The sequence below is a fragment of the Phocoena sinus genome, chromosome 17 (assembly GCF_008692025.1).
Source record: "Phocoena sinus isolate mPhoSin1 chromosome 17, mPhoSin1.pri, whole genome shotgun sequence".
NCBI classification, from domain to species: Eukaryota; Metazoa; Chordata; class Mammalia; order Artiodactyla; family Phocoenidae; genus Phocoena; species Phocoena sinus.
In genome coordinates this window covers 8181314-8194956 of record NC_045779.1, presented here as the reverse complement: position 1 = coordinate 8194956, position 13643 = coordinate 8181314, and the positions used below count along the sequence as shown (strand labels likewise).

Here is a 13643-nt window from a genome sequence, read left to right as displayed (position 1 = left end):
CACCGTCAACACCCGTGCAGCTGCGCACGGTGCCGAGTGCTCTCCGGAGCCCCGTGAGTGTGTGTTCCCAAAGGCTAAGCTAGAAGATGAGGCAGGCTGTTGAAATCTCTCCTCGGGATGGATATGACCACATGCTGCCTGCACTGTCTCACTCTTCTGTCACCACATCTCTGGTTTTGCCCTCAGCACCTTGGCTGCCGTTTCTGTCAGGTTTAACCCAACCCCACCCAGGACTGCACATGATAACTGCCTTCCACCAATGTTCCCATCAAGGAAGAGACCACGATAGCGATTCCTTCCTATAGAGAATTATCTTTGCACTTAAGGGTTACCCGATCTGCTGTGTTTTGGGGACTCTTCCAATATGCCAGGTCAGGAGCCCCTCTGATGTTGTGAATTATACAGTGTATACTAGCCAGTGTGCTTTAGTGCTATGACTGCCAGAAAACAGTCCCTCTGTGGGTGATGCTACCCCTCATGTGAGTGGTTTCGCCCAAATGGAAAACTTACCTAGGAAAGACAGTTTGACTTTCCAGGTATTTAAGCAATAGTTAAATTGGTATTGTATTTCATTCTTAAAATTGAAAATGAAGTGTTCATTTTCAGTGCACTCCGAAGTTATTCACTAATGATATGCTGCAGTTTTTAAGCAGAGATGGTATATTAAATCACTTTATGAGTGATTTTTTTTAAACATAGACGTTGACTAAAATGCTGTACAGTAAGTCCCCTACATACGAACCTTCAAGTTGTGAACTTTCAAAGATGCGACCGTGCATTCCATCACCATCAGGCGCGAGTGAAATTAAACCTCGCCCTCCGTCTGCTATTGCTGACGACCCTTCAGCTCTACCGTCTCCCGCCTCCTCTCCCTCCCCCAGTCAGTAACTCTTCTTGCCTGTTCCCTCGATGCCAGCCCCTGTGTGCCAGCTGTTGTACTGGACTGCTGTACTTTTCAAGGTCCTGTACTGTAAGATTAAAACATGTTTATTTTTTGTTTTTTACGTATTATTTATGTGAAAAGTATTATAAACCTATTACAGTACAGTACTATATAGCCAATTGTGTTAGTTGGCTACCTAGGCTAACTTTGTTGGACTTACGAACGAATTGGACAAACCCACTCTCGGAACCGAACTCACGTGTATGTAGGGGACTTACTGTAAATAGTTTGGCTGTAGAATTCTTGACTACGCCTGGCTTAAGAATCTTTAATGTGCAATTTTTCAGACATTGGAAGTTTTTAAATGTTTTGTACCTGCTGCGCCCCAGAGTTAGGGACTCTGCATTGCCCTCCTACTCTAGGTTTACACTAGAGCTTTGGAATGTGTCAAATGAAACCAAAGTTCGGCATTGCTTTTCTTCAAAACATTCTGTTGTGCAGAATAAACTCTTACGGGAACAAGAATATTAATTATGTAATAATTTCACTAGACAAGCAAATAACAGTTCTAATCTAAGTAATGTCTCCTTATACCTCCCTTTTATGACATAAACACAGTGGCGATTTTGAATGCACTTACCAGGGATGTTCTCTATGGTTTAGGTGAAAGCCATTCAGCTGCTCCAGGCAAGGACAGCAGTAAGTAACAGCTGTGTCTGTGCTGGCGTCACGGGTATAATGCCTGGGTCACAGGGGTGAGAACTGATTCTGCTGGGCTTGTGCTTCATGGGATGCTTCTGTCTCCTGGTCCCCACCCCTTCCCTGGGCCACCTTTGTTAAGTATGATTCGGCTCAAGCCTGATTCAAAGTGGTCCTCCTGGTGTGTATGCACTTGTTCCATAATATGAGACAACATTTTCTTCTCCTCTCCTTGCCAGGTGCATGGCACTGCTTTGGACTTTCTAGGATGTAGGAGAAAAGAAATCTTTTAAAATATAAAATAATCAATTCTTTGGAAAACTGAGTTGGGCTGCGTTCTTGTTGAATGTTATTATGTTGACTACTCAAATACCAAGGTTTTTTTTTTTGCATTTGGTTAATTAAAAATCTGCAAATTTACTTCTCTTTTCCTAGCTTTATTGACATGTAAAATTGTAAGATAAAGTGTACCAATTCGATAATCTGATATACATATATATTGTGAAAGGATTCCCCCATTAATTAACACACCCATCACCTCACATATTTACCCCCCCCCACCTTTTTATTTTTGGTGAGAACATCTAAGTTCTCCTCTCTTAGCAAATTTCAATCACACAGTACAGTGTTATCAACTGTGGTCACCACATTATATATTACGTCCTCAGACTTTATTCATCTTATAACTGAAAGATTTTACTCTTTACAGACCTCTCCCTATTTTCCCCAACCTCAGCCCCTGGCATCCACTTTTCAACTCTCTGCTTCTGTAAGTTTGACTATTCTTTTCCTTTTAGATTCCACAAATAAGTGATACCACTCCGTCTCTCTCTGTCTGGCTTATTTCACTTAGCATAATGCCCTCCAGTTTCACCATGCTGCTGCAAATGACAGGATTTCCTTCCCTTTTAAAGGCTGAATATTATTCCATTGTATATATATACACATTTTCTTGATCCATTCGTCCATCGGTTGACAGACATTTGGTTGTTTCCCTACCTCGGCTATTTAATGCTGCAGTGAAAATGGGGGTATAGCTATCTCTTCAAGATCATGGTTTCATTTCCTTTAGATACCCAGAAGTGGGATTGCTGGATCATACGGTAGTTCTATGTTTAATTTTTTGAGGCACCTCCATATTGTTTTCCGTATTGGCTGCACCAGTTTACATTCCCACCAACAGTGTAGGAAGGGTCCCTTTCCTCCACATCTTCACCAGCAAATCTACTTCTTTTTTAAAAAATTTTTATTGGAGTAGAGCTGATTTACAATGTCGTGTTAGATTCAGGTGTACAGCAAAGTAAATCAGTTATACATATACATATATCCACTCTTTCTTAGATTCTTTGGATTCTTTCCCATATAGGTCATTCCAGAGTACTGAGTAGAGTTCTCTGTGCTATACAGTAGGTCCTTATTAGTTATCTATTTCTTGTTCATTGTTAAATTCACTGTAAATGAAGGCTTTTACAATTAAAATGAGATTTGTTTCCATCTAAAGAAAGAGGCAAGAGTGCCTGCAAAACTGAAACATGGCCCGTGGGAGCAGAGCAGAGTGACAGGACTGGCTGGCTCGCCCAGAAATTCTGCCCCTTGCTTTTTCTTCATGCCCTTATTTCCTCCTATCTGGCCTTTTCTCCTGTCCTTGGCTTTCTCGGTAAAAGTCATCATCCTCATCACCACCATCACCATCACCATCGACAACCATAAATACATATTTAATAAAATAGCAATGCATAGCGAGTCTTCTCCAGAAGAGAAACAGAACACATGAACACATAGTAAGTCAGGTTAGTATGAGCCAGTAAGTGGCACACCTTAAGTTGCTGAAAAATACTCAGTAAGCACTCTTGGAACACGGGTACAAATCTTACTGGGTTTGTAGCCTGCGACCTGCACTGGTGGGTACAAAATCCACTCGCTTCAACTTTGTGAGCAGACAGGAGCGTTTCCAAAGTTAATTCAATTAGAGGACAGAAAACTGAAAGCATCCAAAACGATTTACCCAACCTCTTCAAGTATGCTTGAGTAATACGTAATTTAAGCACTTCTCGTCATGAGTTAAAACATATTAACACTTACAAAATCTTAAAAGTCAAGATTTAAAATGTGTGGCTTTGCTGAACATACATCAAATTTATAGGCATTGAAGGCCTGCCTGCCATCAATTAATGGTGGCAAAACAGCTAAAGATGTTTTACCAGTATCTGTTTGCTAAAAGGAAAAATCTGTCTACGCAATTAGCACAGACAGAAAATGAAAGTGATGCTGCTAATGCCTTTGTTGGAGTTATCCCTACAATCTGGGTTTTGTTTAAATCAAATAGTACGGCTGTAATCAATTTTAACCCATTTTAAAATGCATGTGTTATGATCAATCAAAACCATTTTTTTTTTTTTTGGTGGTACGCGGCCCTCTCACTGCTGTGGCCTCTCCCATTGCGGAGCACAGGCTCCGGACGCGCAGGCTCAGCGGCCATGGCTCACGGGCCCAGCCGCTCCGCGGCATGTGGGATCTTCCCGTACCGGGGCACGAACCCGTGTCCCCTGCATCAGCAGGCGGACTCTCAACCACTGCGCCACCAGGGAAGCCCTCAAAACCATTTTTCGTGCTATTTCAGGAAAGAAAATAATTCTGAACATCAGAGAAATGTTTTTATTGGCACCAGAAGCATCACCTCAAACCCATACGATGTAGGCCCTAAAGCTCTTTTAAAATTGTATTTCTTGCGAGTGCCATGGTGGCCTAGTGGTTAGGATTCCCGGCTTTCACTGCCGGGGCCCGGGTTCAATCCCTGGTTGGGGAACTGAGCTCCTGCAAGTTGCACGGCCAAAAAAAAAAAAAAAAACCTTAGATTTCCAATTAGGAAATCAATAACCATAACACATACGTAGTTAAGTTGATCTTGGTCTGAAACTTGCCTTCTTCAATTCACTTAGAAGCCCTGTATGTCATGAGAGGGCTCTAGTGATTTATTTTGTCAAAATGACCTGAAATCATCTCTTTCACTAACACCACCTCACAGATTTAATAAGCAAAATGCATAAAAACCACAATCAGTGACAATGGTCAGAACAGAGTTAACTTGTGCTAGTAATTTGATTCCTATATAGAGTAAGTCAGTTTTAAAAATAATAGTTTAAAATAGTGTATGATTCCACTGACATGAGGTCCTAGACAAATTCACAGAGACAGAAAGTAGAATGGTGGTTAGCAGGGGCTGGGGGCAGGGTAAATGGCGAGGTTTTGTTTTACGAGTATAGTTTCAGTTCAGGGTGATCAACAGTTCTGGAGATGGATGGTGGTGATAGTTGTAAAACAATGTGAAGGTATTTAACACCATAGAGCTGTACGCTTAAAAATGGTTAAAACTGTAAATTTTGTTATGTATGTTTTACCACAATAAAAAATAAAACTAAAAAAATTCACATTTTAGCTACCTTATTCTCAAAGCAATAATAAGTAACTGGTGTGAAAGGAAGCTGAATGATGTATTCCTTAAGTGAAAGATGGTACTTAGATTTCCAAAGTATATATCTCCCTTCTATTCAGTAGGGTCTATTTTCTTATAGCAAGGTCAACTTTCAGAGTTTTTTAAAAATTACGAACATTTCAGTGGCAAATCTTTCTGTTATTTTTGACAGATAGTATACAAGGTGCTTCCTTAGAGATTTATTTGACCTCTACTCCTGCTCTGTTGTCTTACTTGAAAAGATGTCCCTGAAACCAAACATCATACCATTCCACGCCTAAGAGAAGACAGGTGGAGATCTACCTGTAGAATGTAAATGATTACAAGGAGAAGCTTATAAAGGAGCTAGAATAGCACTGATCAAGACCTGAAATTATATTGTACCTTTGTTTGTTATTTTCTATCGCCTTCACTGCTCCACACACACAAACAAGAATCTGACTTCTGTAAGTACTGAGGTTTTGTCTGTAAAGCTCGCTACTACACCCTAAGCACCTTGTGTGGTTCCTGGAACATATTAACTGATTGGTAACCATTTGCTTAAAGAATGAATAAATGGAGAAAACTGATGAGAAGTCTGGGAATTTGAAGGTACCCGAATCCTGTCAAAAGATCATATTTCTAGTAATTTTTTGGCACACTGTCAATTTAGTTGTGCAATCTCAGGCACATCCCCCAACTCTCTGGGAACCTATATCCTTGTTTATGGAAGGAAATCCAAGTTTCTTCCAGCTGCACTATTCTGTGATCTCATCCTGTCTTCACTAAGGCCCTAGAAAGGGAAGCATCGTATCATAGAAGTTGAATTCCCAGAATGGTACAACTCCTCCCTAAAAGAAAAAAAAAAAAAATCTACAAAAATTCGTAGCAAATATTTATTAGATAATGTAAATGTCAAGACAAAAGTACTAAAAATGGTAAATGATCACTTTACCATAGTCAGGCCAAGGCCCTAAATCAGAAATGAACTTGGCCTGTTAAAGAAACAGGAAAAAGGTCGATGTGAGTTGAATAAAGTTTGGCGGGGGGCGGGATGGAGGTCAGACAGGAGGAAAGCAGGGGCCTGATCCTACACGTGTAGGAGTCTGGTTTTATTCTAACACGGGTGTGAAGTCATTTAAGCAGAAAGGAGCATGCTAGACCCTCTCCATCTTTATCTCATCTCTACTTTTCAGTGTTGGTTGGTCTAGTTTTCCCCTGCTAAAACTGCGCTGCTTCCTAGGGAAAAGACCTGTCATTGGCCAGAGGGCCTTGGCTCTGTAACTCGATGGCTAGTGATGTAGGCATGTCACTTAACCACTGAAAGTCTCAGTGCCTTCACTTTCTAGACAGGGAGATAATAAGGGTATCCGGGATTGATTTGCATGTGAAATTAAATCTTCCATGAAAGCTTGGATAAGGAGTGACACAGAGGAGGCACTTTCACAGTTAGCTTTAGTATCATAAAAGCTGTATCTTAAAACAGCCGTCCCCAACCTTTTTGGCACCAGGGACCGGTTTCGTGGAAGACAGTTTTTTCACAGATGGGGGTGGGGTGGGGGGAGATGGCCTAGGTGGTAACGCAGGCGATGGGGGGCGATGGGGAGCGGCAGCTGAAGCTTCATTCACTCGCCAGCCGCTCACCTCCTGCTGTGAGACCTGGTTCCTAACAGGCTGTGGATCTGGGGGTTGGGGACCCCTGTCTTAAAAGACTGAGAAATACATGTATTAGAATGTAACTGATCTCTGGATAAGGCCTGATTTTCTAAACACACTAACAATAAAGGAAACCACAAAGGAAATATATGCAAATTCCACAGGTGATTTTAACAAAATTTAGAAATACTTTAGGGCTGATATATCCAGTTGTCTACATTTTACGCTCTACAATCCCAGGGAACAACGAGCAACAGTACATCTTTATTAAATGATCACATTAAAATAAAATCTAAAAATAAGCTGGGTTTAAAAATGAAACAAATATAGTAGCCAATACCATACTATTTTAGAAGTTCTAGGGAATTCCCTGGCGATACAGTGGTTAGGGCTTGGCGATTTCACTGGGGGGCCCTGGTTCAATCCCTGGTTGGGCAGCTAGGATCCCACAGGCCTCTCGGTGCACCCAAATTTAAAAAAAAGAAGAGTTCTTGAAATAAAAAGGATAAATCTTCCAGCTGTCAAAATGGCAAAGGTAAAATGCTGAAGAAATTGCAGTGAGATGGAGACTCATATCCCGCTGTCAGTGTGAAGTGTGAATTGGCTTACTCCTTCCAAAAAGAAATTTGGCCGAATGTATTAAGACCACTAAAATATGGGTATCCTTAAACATGAGACTTCTATCCTTAAACATGTCCCTTCTAAGAACATCGGAGTTTACCGTACAGAAAGAATCATACTTATCCACCAAGACTGATGTATAAAAATATAAATCAGGGGCTTCCCTGGTGGCGCAGTGGTTGAGAGTCCGCCTGCCGATGCAGGGGACACGGGTTCGTGCTCCGGTCTGGGAAGATCCCACATGCCGCGGAGCGGCTGGGCCTGTGAGCCATGGCCGCTGGGCCTGCGCGTCCGGAGCCTGTGCTCCGCAACGGGAGAGGCCACAGAAGTGAGAGGCCCACGTACCGCAAAAAACAAAAAAAAAAAAAAAAAAAAAAATATAAATCAGGGTGAAAAATTAGAAACTGCTTGAATGGCCACAATAGCAGATTGATTCAATAAATCATGTTATCTTCATTTGCAATAATATTCTTAGAAAAATACCTAATTGGGCTTCCCTGATGGCGCAGTGGTTGAGAATCTGCCTGCCAATGCAGGGGACACGGGTTCGAGCCCCGGTCTGGGAAGATCCCACATGCCGCGGAGCAACTGGCCCCGTGAGCCACAACTACTGAGCCTGCGCGTCTGGAGCCCGTGCCCCGCAACAAGAGAGGCCGCGATAGTGAGAGGCCCGCGCACCGCGATGAAGAGCGGCCCCCGCTCGCCGCAACCAGAGAAAGCCCTCGCACAGAAACGAAGACCCAAGGCAGACAAAAAAATAAATAAATAGCGTTCCCTTTAAAAAATATATATATACCTAATTGCGTGAGAAATTACACACAATTTAATATTAAGTAAAACAAAGATTTTTTTTTAAACTATGTGCGGCGTGACTCCAGTTGAGAGGCTGAGTGTCAGGAAGCACACAGGAGCACGTGATGGTGGGTGGCCCACCACTGCACCGAGAAGCAGAGAAAACCCACCTACCCAGAGAACTGGCTGGAGAGAACCAAAGCAGAGCCTTTCTGGGTTACCCCCAGCTCGAGTCTGTTGCTGGGGCCCGGCAACAGCCATCACCTTTGCTCTAGGAGCCAAGCTGTAGCCTCTTAATGAAGCATCTCTTTGTGGGGAAAAGAGAAGGAAGGAAAGAAAGAAGAAAACGAGAGGAAGGGAGGGAGGGAAATGTTCACGGTAGGGCCTTTCTGAGTGTTAGAATGACAGGAAACTGTTGATTCCCTTTTTTTATACCCACGGCACAGTCTCGGATGATCTCACAGCTTCTTCATGACACCCGCTCAGATCTCTAGGACCCCCTGCTCGGTCAGGAAGTAGTGTGGGACGGGATAGGAAGAACCCTACAAGTTAGGATCTGTCAGATCAAACCAGTCATTAAAGTGCCTCTTTAACTCATCTAGTCTCTGCCCGAATGACCCAGGTAAACACTCAGCGCTTTGGAGTTCTGTCCGACTCCCAAGACTGCCTGCCATCAGGTCCCATCATCTATCCTGATGCTCCCGGAAGGTCAGCCGCATGGCCTCTGGGCCTCACCTGTCTTTGAGTCCATCTGCCTTCGGAGAGGGGAGGGACCTGGTTCTGCCGTTTGTCTCGAGTCTGCAATGTCTCTGAGTGTTGAGCTTCTTGGGTGTGACCGCGGGTCTCGCTCCCCTTCGGGCCCTCCAGCAGCTTCTCAGTTTTCTAAAGGATCCCATCAAACCACTGCCCCCTGGACAGGCTGCTCCACCATGGTCTGTCCGAAGGTTCCCAGAGTTTTGTCAAAGCTGGGAGAGGAGTCACTTTACCTCTCTAGACCTCGGCACCCTCAGCTCTTAAATTACTAATTGAACAAGTTTGAAAAAATGGCCCCTGAGTCCATTTTGGTGTCCAGCTCAGTGCCATCAAGATTTTCAGAACAGAGGAGAACTTCTGTCTCCATGGACCACCTTGCTCTTCCATTTCCCCCCTTACTGGCATTTCCAAACAACCTCCTAAAAACGGACTGCATCATTCTGGCTGGGGGCTTGCTGCCTAGGCCAGCTCCGACTTTAATCTGATAGAATCCTCTTAGGTCTGGCACAGAGCCTGGGCTAGTTAAAAATATTCCCTTTTGCCTTACTGATCATTTGTCCCATGGATATATTTCTCTTAGGGACTTCATATAAAGGAATGATTACTTGAAGGCAGGATTTGAGAGTTTCTGGGTCCTCTGGCCACATTAATAACATTTACTTATACTGTGTTCCTCCACCAGTTAATTAATTCTCTCCACCAGTGTGGAGAGAACAGTGTTGAGGAGGCAGGTTTCGGCTCCGCTGACCCCTCACAGGCTAAGTGAGGGCTCATCCATTTGAGCTGATATCCCCCCTCTGCCCCCTGCACAAGCTGTGTGACCCCGGGGAAGTAACTCAGCCTCTCTTGGCCACCATTTCCTCATTTGTAAAAGGAGGTCAGTGAACTAGATGATCTCTACCATCCTTTCTGTTTAGAAGCCTGTAATCCTTCTCGTTTTTGTAAGTGAAGCCCAGCTGGATCTAGGCCCTGGGGAGCTATTAAGGAACAGAGCAGGTGCTGAACGCTGGGAGAAGAGATGGGATTTCACGAAAAGAAAAAGCTGTCCGCCAAGGAACGATGCCAGGGCTGCATTTGTGAAATTTTACTCTGACTCCAGAGGTCTATGCTTGGTTGGATTTCTGGGTCCCAGAGGGATGTCTGAGCAAGTGGCAGGGGCGGGGGACATCGCGCCCCCGCAGGCCACATCTCAGAAGGAGGTCTTCTACCCGCTCTCACTCGGGAATCCCTAATTGCCTGCTGTCGCCACGTCGACTGCCTTCCTGTAAACACTCCTCAGGCAGACTTCGCGGCTCTCTCCCACCCTTTCTTCCTCAGGCTTGAGGACTGGCCCTTCCCCGCTCTCGTGCCCTTGGCCTACGTGCTGTTCTCTCCCTGCCCTTGGCCCTGGCGGCACATTGCCTCATGTCAACCCTGGGTCAGCACAGCCGAGATGAACGGAGGGGAGCTTGGCTCAGGTACCGGGACTTACGCCAGAGCCAACTCATTCCCGACCGGTTTTCCTTCCTCACCGACCATGGAAAGTGCTCCAGCAGCCTCACAGAAGATCCTGACATCAATAGCACATCTCAGCAGATCAGACCCCAGCCTCTGATTTCACCGGTCGGAAACCTGACTACTGGGAGTGCCAGGCCCCGCTGACCGCGTGCCAGAGGGCACATCGCCATGTTGACGGGGCTTCTGGCTCAGGGGCAGGACTGAAAACAAAGAAGGAAAGTCTCAAAAGATCCTGGCCCCAATGGTCTTCATTCCTAGCCACAAGAAGTGGTTGGTACGTTCTGTTTCAGCTTCAGGACACAGAATGTGCCAGAGAACAAGGCAGTCGTATATTAACCTTCAAGTCAAATCATCTGATATTTGTGGGTTCCGACATCCTTACAAATGCAGGCTGTCTCTGGACACCGCTGGTGGAGATCAGCCTGGGAAGAGGAACTGTGCGTAGACAAACCAAAAACTCTCCTTTCCCCCCACGCTCCTCCTCTCTACTTTCTAGAAAATCTTGCCCTCAAAATTTATAATTGCTTCTTTTCATTGAAAGACATGTTCAGAAGCTTTGAGAAAATAAAATGGTGAGTTTTGCTAAATTTGAATAAAACAAAACAAAAACTACAAAGTGTGTCCACTCAAGTTCCATTTTCTTGAGCTTTAATCATAGTTATTGATAATAACACAGAACTAGGTAAATGCATCTGTGATTTGAAATTCTTGCCTCTTGAGACCATTAAAAAAAGAAGGCAGAGGGCATTTCAGTGCAGCTCTGCTGGGCTTCTGTTGGAATCCTCTATCTGTGGGTCATTTCTCTGTTCAGTTTGGGGGCTGCCACAGATCCTCCAGCAACTGGAGCATTTTTGTGTTCTGCTCACGTGCTTGGATTTTAACCTTTGAAACCTTTACTCTACAATCTAAACAGTAATTGCTTACAGGACAGTCGAGTCATTGAGATGCTCTTTCCACAAATTCTTTTAGTGCTTCCCTCTACCCAGCTCCCTAGGCTTTCTATTTAAGTGGCTACCAGATCCATCTATGAGCTGCAATTAGATTGGTCATTTAAAAGCAACACTCGGCTTACTCCATTTAGGGCCACAATGATTATTCTGAAGTGACCTAGAATTGCGTGTCCCATGCAGAGAAAAACACCTGCTCCTTAGAGATCTAGGGTGGAAGAGAACCACAGCAGCGATTCTGTCGGCTCTGATTTTGTTTTTTTAAAGACCTAACTATAAAAACTAGCAAAAATTGCACCATTTATGCTGAAGTCTGTGAGCTCTGAACACCCCTGTTTTCCTGCCGAGACCCACGTCTGCTAAGCTGGTAAAGACTTGGGCAGTATCACAAGGGTTACAAGTTTACATCCAAGGCCAGAGACCAGGGACTGATCCCTGGCTTGTCCTTGTCTACCCGTGTGATTTGGGGCAAGTTATGTATACTTCTAAGCTTCAGCTTTCTCATCTGAAGAAACTGAGGATAATCAAAGTATCCAATCACGCAGGGTGGTTGTGAGGATTAAATGAGATGGTGTGTATAAAAGTGACAGAAACTCTTAATGTATACGCCCCATCTTGTTCGACTCTCCCTGGCTTAGGGGGACTGGAGATACATTTCTGCTTGTCCACAACTTGAGAACAGGGTCATGTGTCTACACGCTGCATACCCTGAACTCCTAGCCCCAAATCTAGCATATAAAAAGTCCCTGCAAATATAAACAATTATTATTCATCAGAAATGTGTTGAGGATACCACGTCCCACCTGATCCTCATTGACTTCTGTTTGTGAAGGTTATGCCTATGGCCCCGAGGGCTCAGACACTGCCTTGCTATTCCGGGCAAGAGTGAAAAAGGCTGTTCTCTCCACTGCGGGAGCGGAGGCAGCCTACAGCGAGCAGTTAGTATGGCCTGTCATTGACGCGAAAGAGTTCTTCCTAAAATGCCAGGATCCCCGAACTCCACCCACGCACTCCGATTCTGTGTGGGACTGCCAGGGAGGCACACTCTCCCTTCTGCTGGAGCAGCTGAATGAGAGCAAAGCTCCAATGTGCTTTGGGCCCCCGCCTGCCTGGACTCAGATAAAAGGCATGTCCACGCTCTGTCGATACAGGTGGGCCCAGCAGGGATAATTCACCTCTTCCTTTGGAGTAATTATCTACAGTTACTTATGCACAGACCTAGGGACCCTGAGCCATGCTGACACTCCAGCAGCAAGGGCAGGACAAAGGATGACAGGGCTCGTCAGACCAGGCCCTGTCCCTCCAGCCAGAATGCCCACACTGTCCAGCCAACCAGGGACAGGATCCAGCCACCCTGGTTCCCCACTCCCTGGTTGAGAGAGACTTCTGCACTAGGGTCAATGATGCCCTGGTGCCGGAGGCCTGAGGTGAGATCCTGGACTAAGAAGCAAGCCATCAGCTCTGCTATCCATCCAACTGCTACCCCTTTCCTCTCCCCTTCCTGAGTTGGGTACGCAGGGAAGAAAAGAGTATCACTTACCCCCAGTGCAAGACTCACACTTCCAACCATTTCCTCGCTCTCTCTGGGGGAATCTTCTCAAAAAGAAAGGGAGAGAAAGTCTCCAAGAAAACCAAACCAAGCACTGGGTGCGCAGAGAGAAGGGCCTGGCATCTCGTTCTGCGAGTGGATGTCAGCCATGCATAGCCCTGGGCAACAGACTGCTCCACCGGCCACGCAAAGAACAGAATGAGGGCGGGGCCAGGGGGAGGGGGGAGGGGCGTGTTTTACCCAGGTTGAACGGACCCCGTGGATGAAGCAGGCCCTTTCCCCAGCCAAGGGGACAGGCTGCCAGGAGAGGAGACCCCGGCTATGAGAGACCGGGGGTCCTCAGCCGGGACAGGCAGCGCTGGTGGCAGGCTTGGAAGAGGTCTGGTTCTGGGAGAAGGGAAAGAGATTAGCATTAAGCCAGAACTGAGTCTGAAGTTTTAAACTAGGCTATACCAACCTAGATTTTTAAATAACTGGAAGTTGTAAAAAGCTATGGGTTCTTCCTGAGACTTCATGAAGAAATGAGAAATGGTTGATGGAGAATGGCCGACAGAAACGATGGGGAGAAAAATAAGAAAATAAGCCCTTTCCATGTCTGTCCTCCACAAAATCTCATACATGTAAATGACAGATATCTAGCAGTCCTGAATACCTCACAATGCAAACGGATTCAGAATATGTAGACACTCCGTAAATTCTCATTTAGCCTTTTGAAATATAAAATGACAAACTCTAGCATAATTTGTCTGGTAGATACACTAATATCTCCTATTTCCTAATTTTTTCACTTAGCAG

The 13643-nt window shown here is 45.0% G+C and overlaps 1 protein-coding gene and 1 long non-coding RNA gene across 2 annotated transcripts in view; one reads left to right on the top strand and one right to left on the bottom strand.

The window, feature by feature from the left end:
- Positions 1–1674, top strand: part of LOC116742337 — a 124020-nt gene extending 122346 nt beyond the window's left edge. Inside the window, exon 5 of the long non-coding RNA XR_004346439.1 lies at positions 1547–1674. This is a non-coding gene — a long non-coding RNA (uncharacterized LOC116742337). The remainder of the gene's footprint in view (positions 1–1546) is intronic.
- Positions 1–13643, bottom strand: part of CLVS1 (clavesin 1) — a 226541-nt gene that overhangs the window by 180579 nt on the left and 32319 nt on the right. The window lies entirely within an intron of this gene.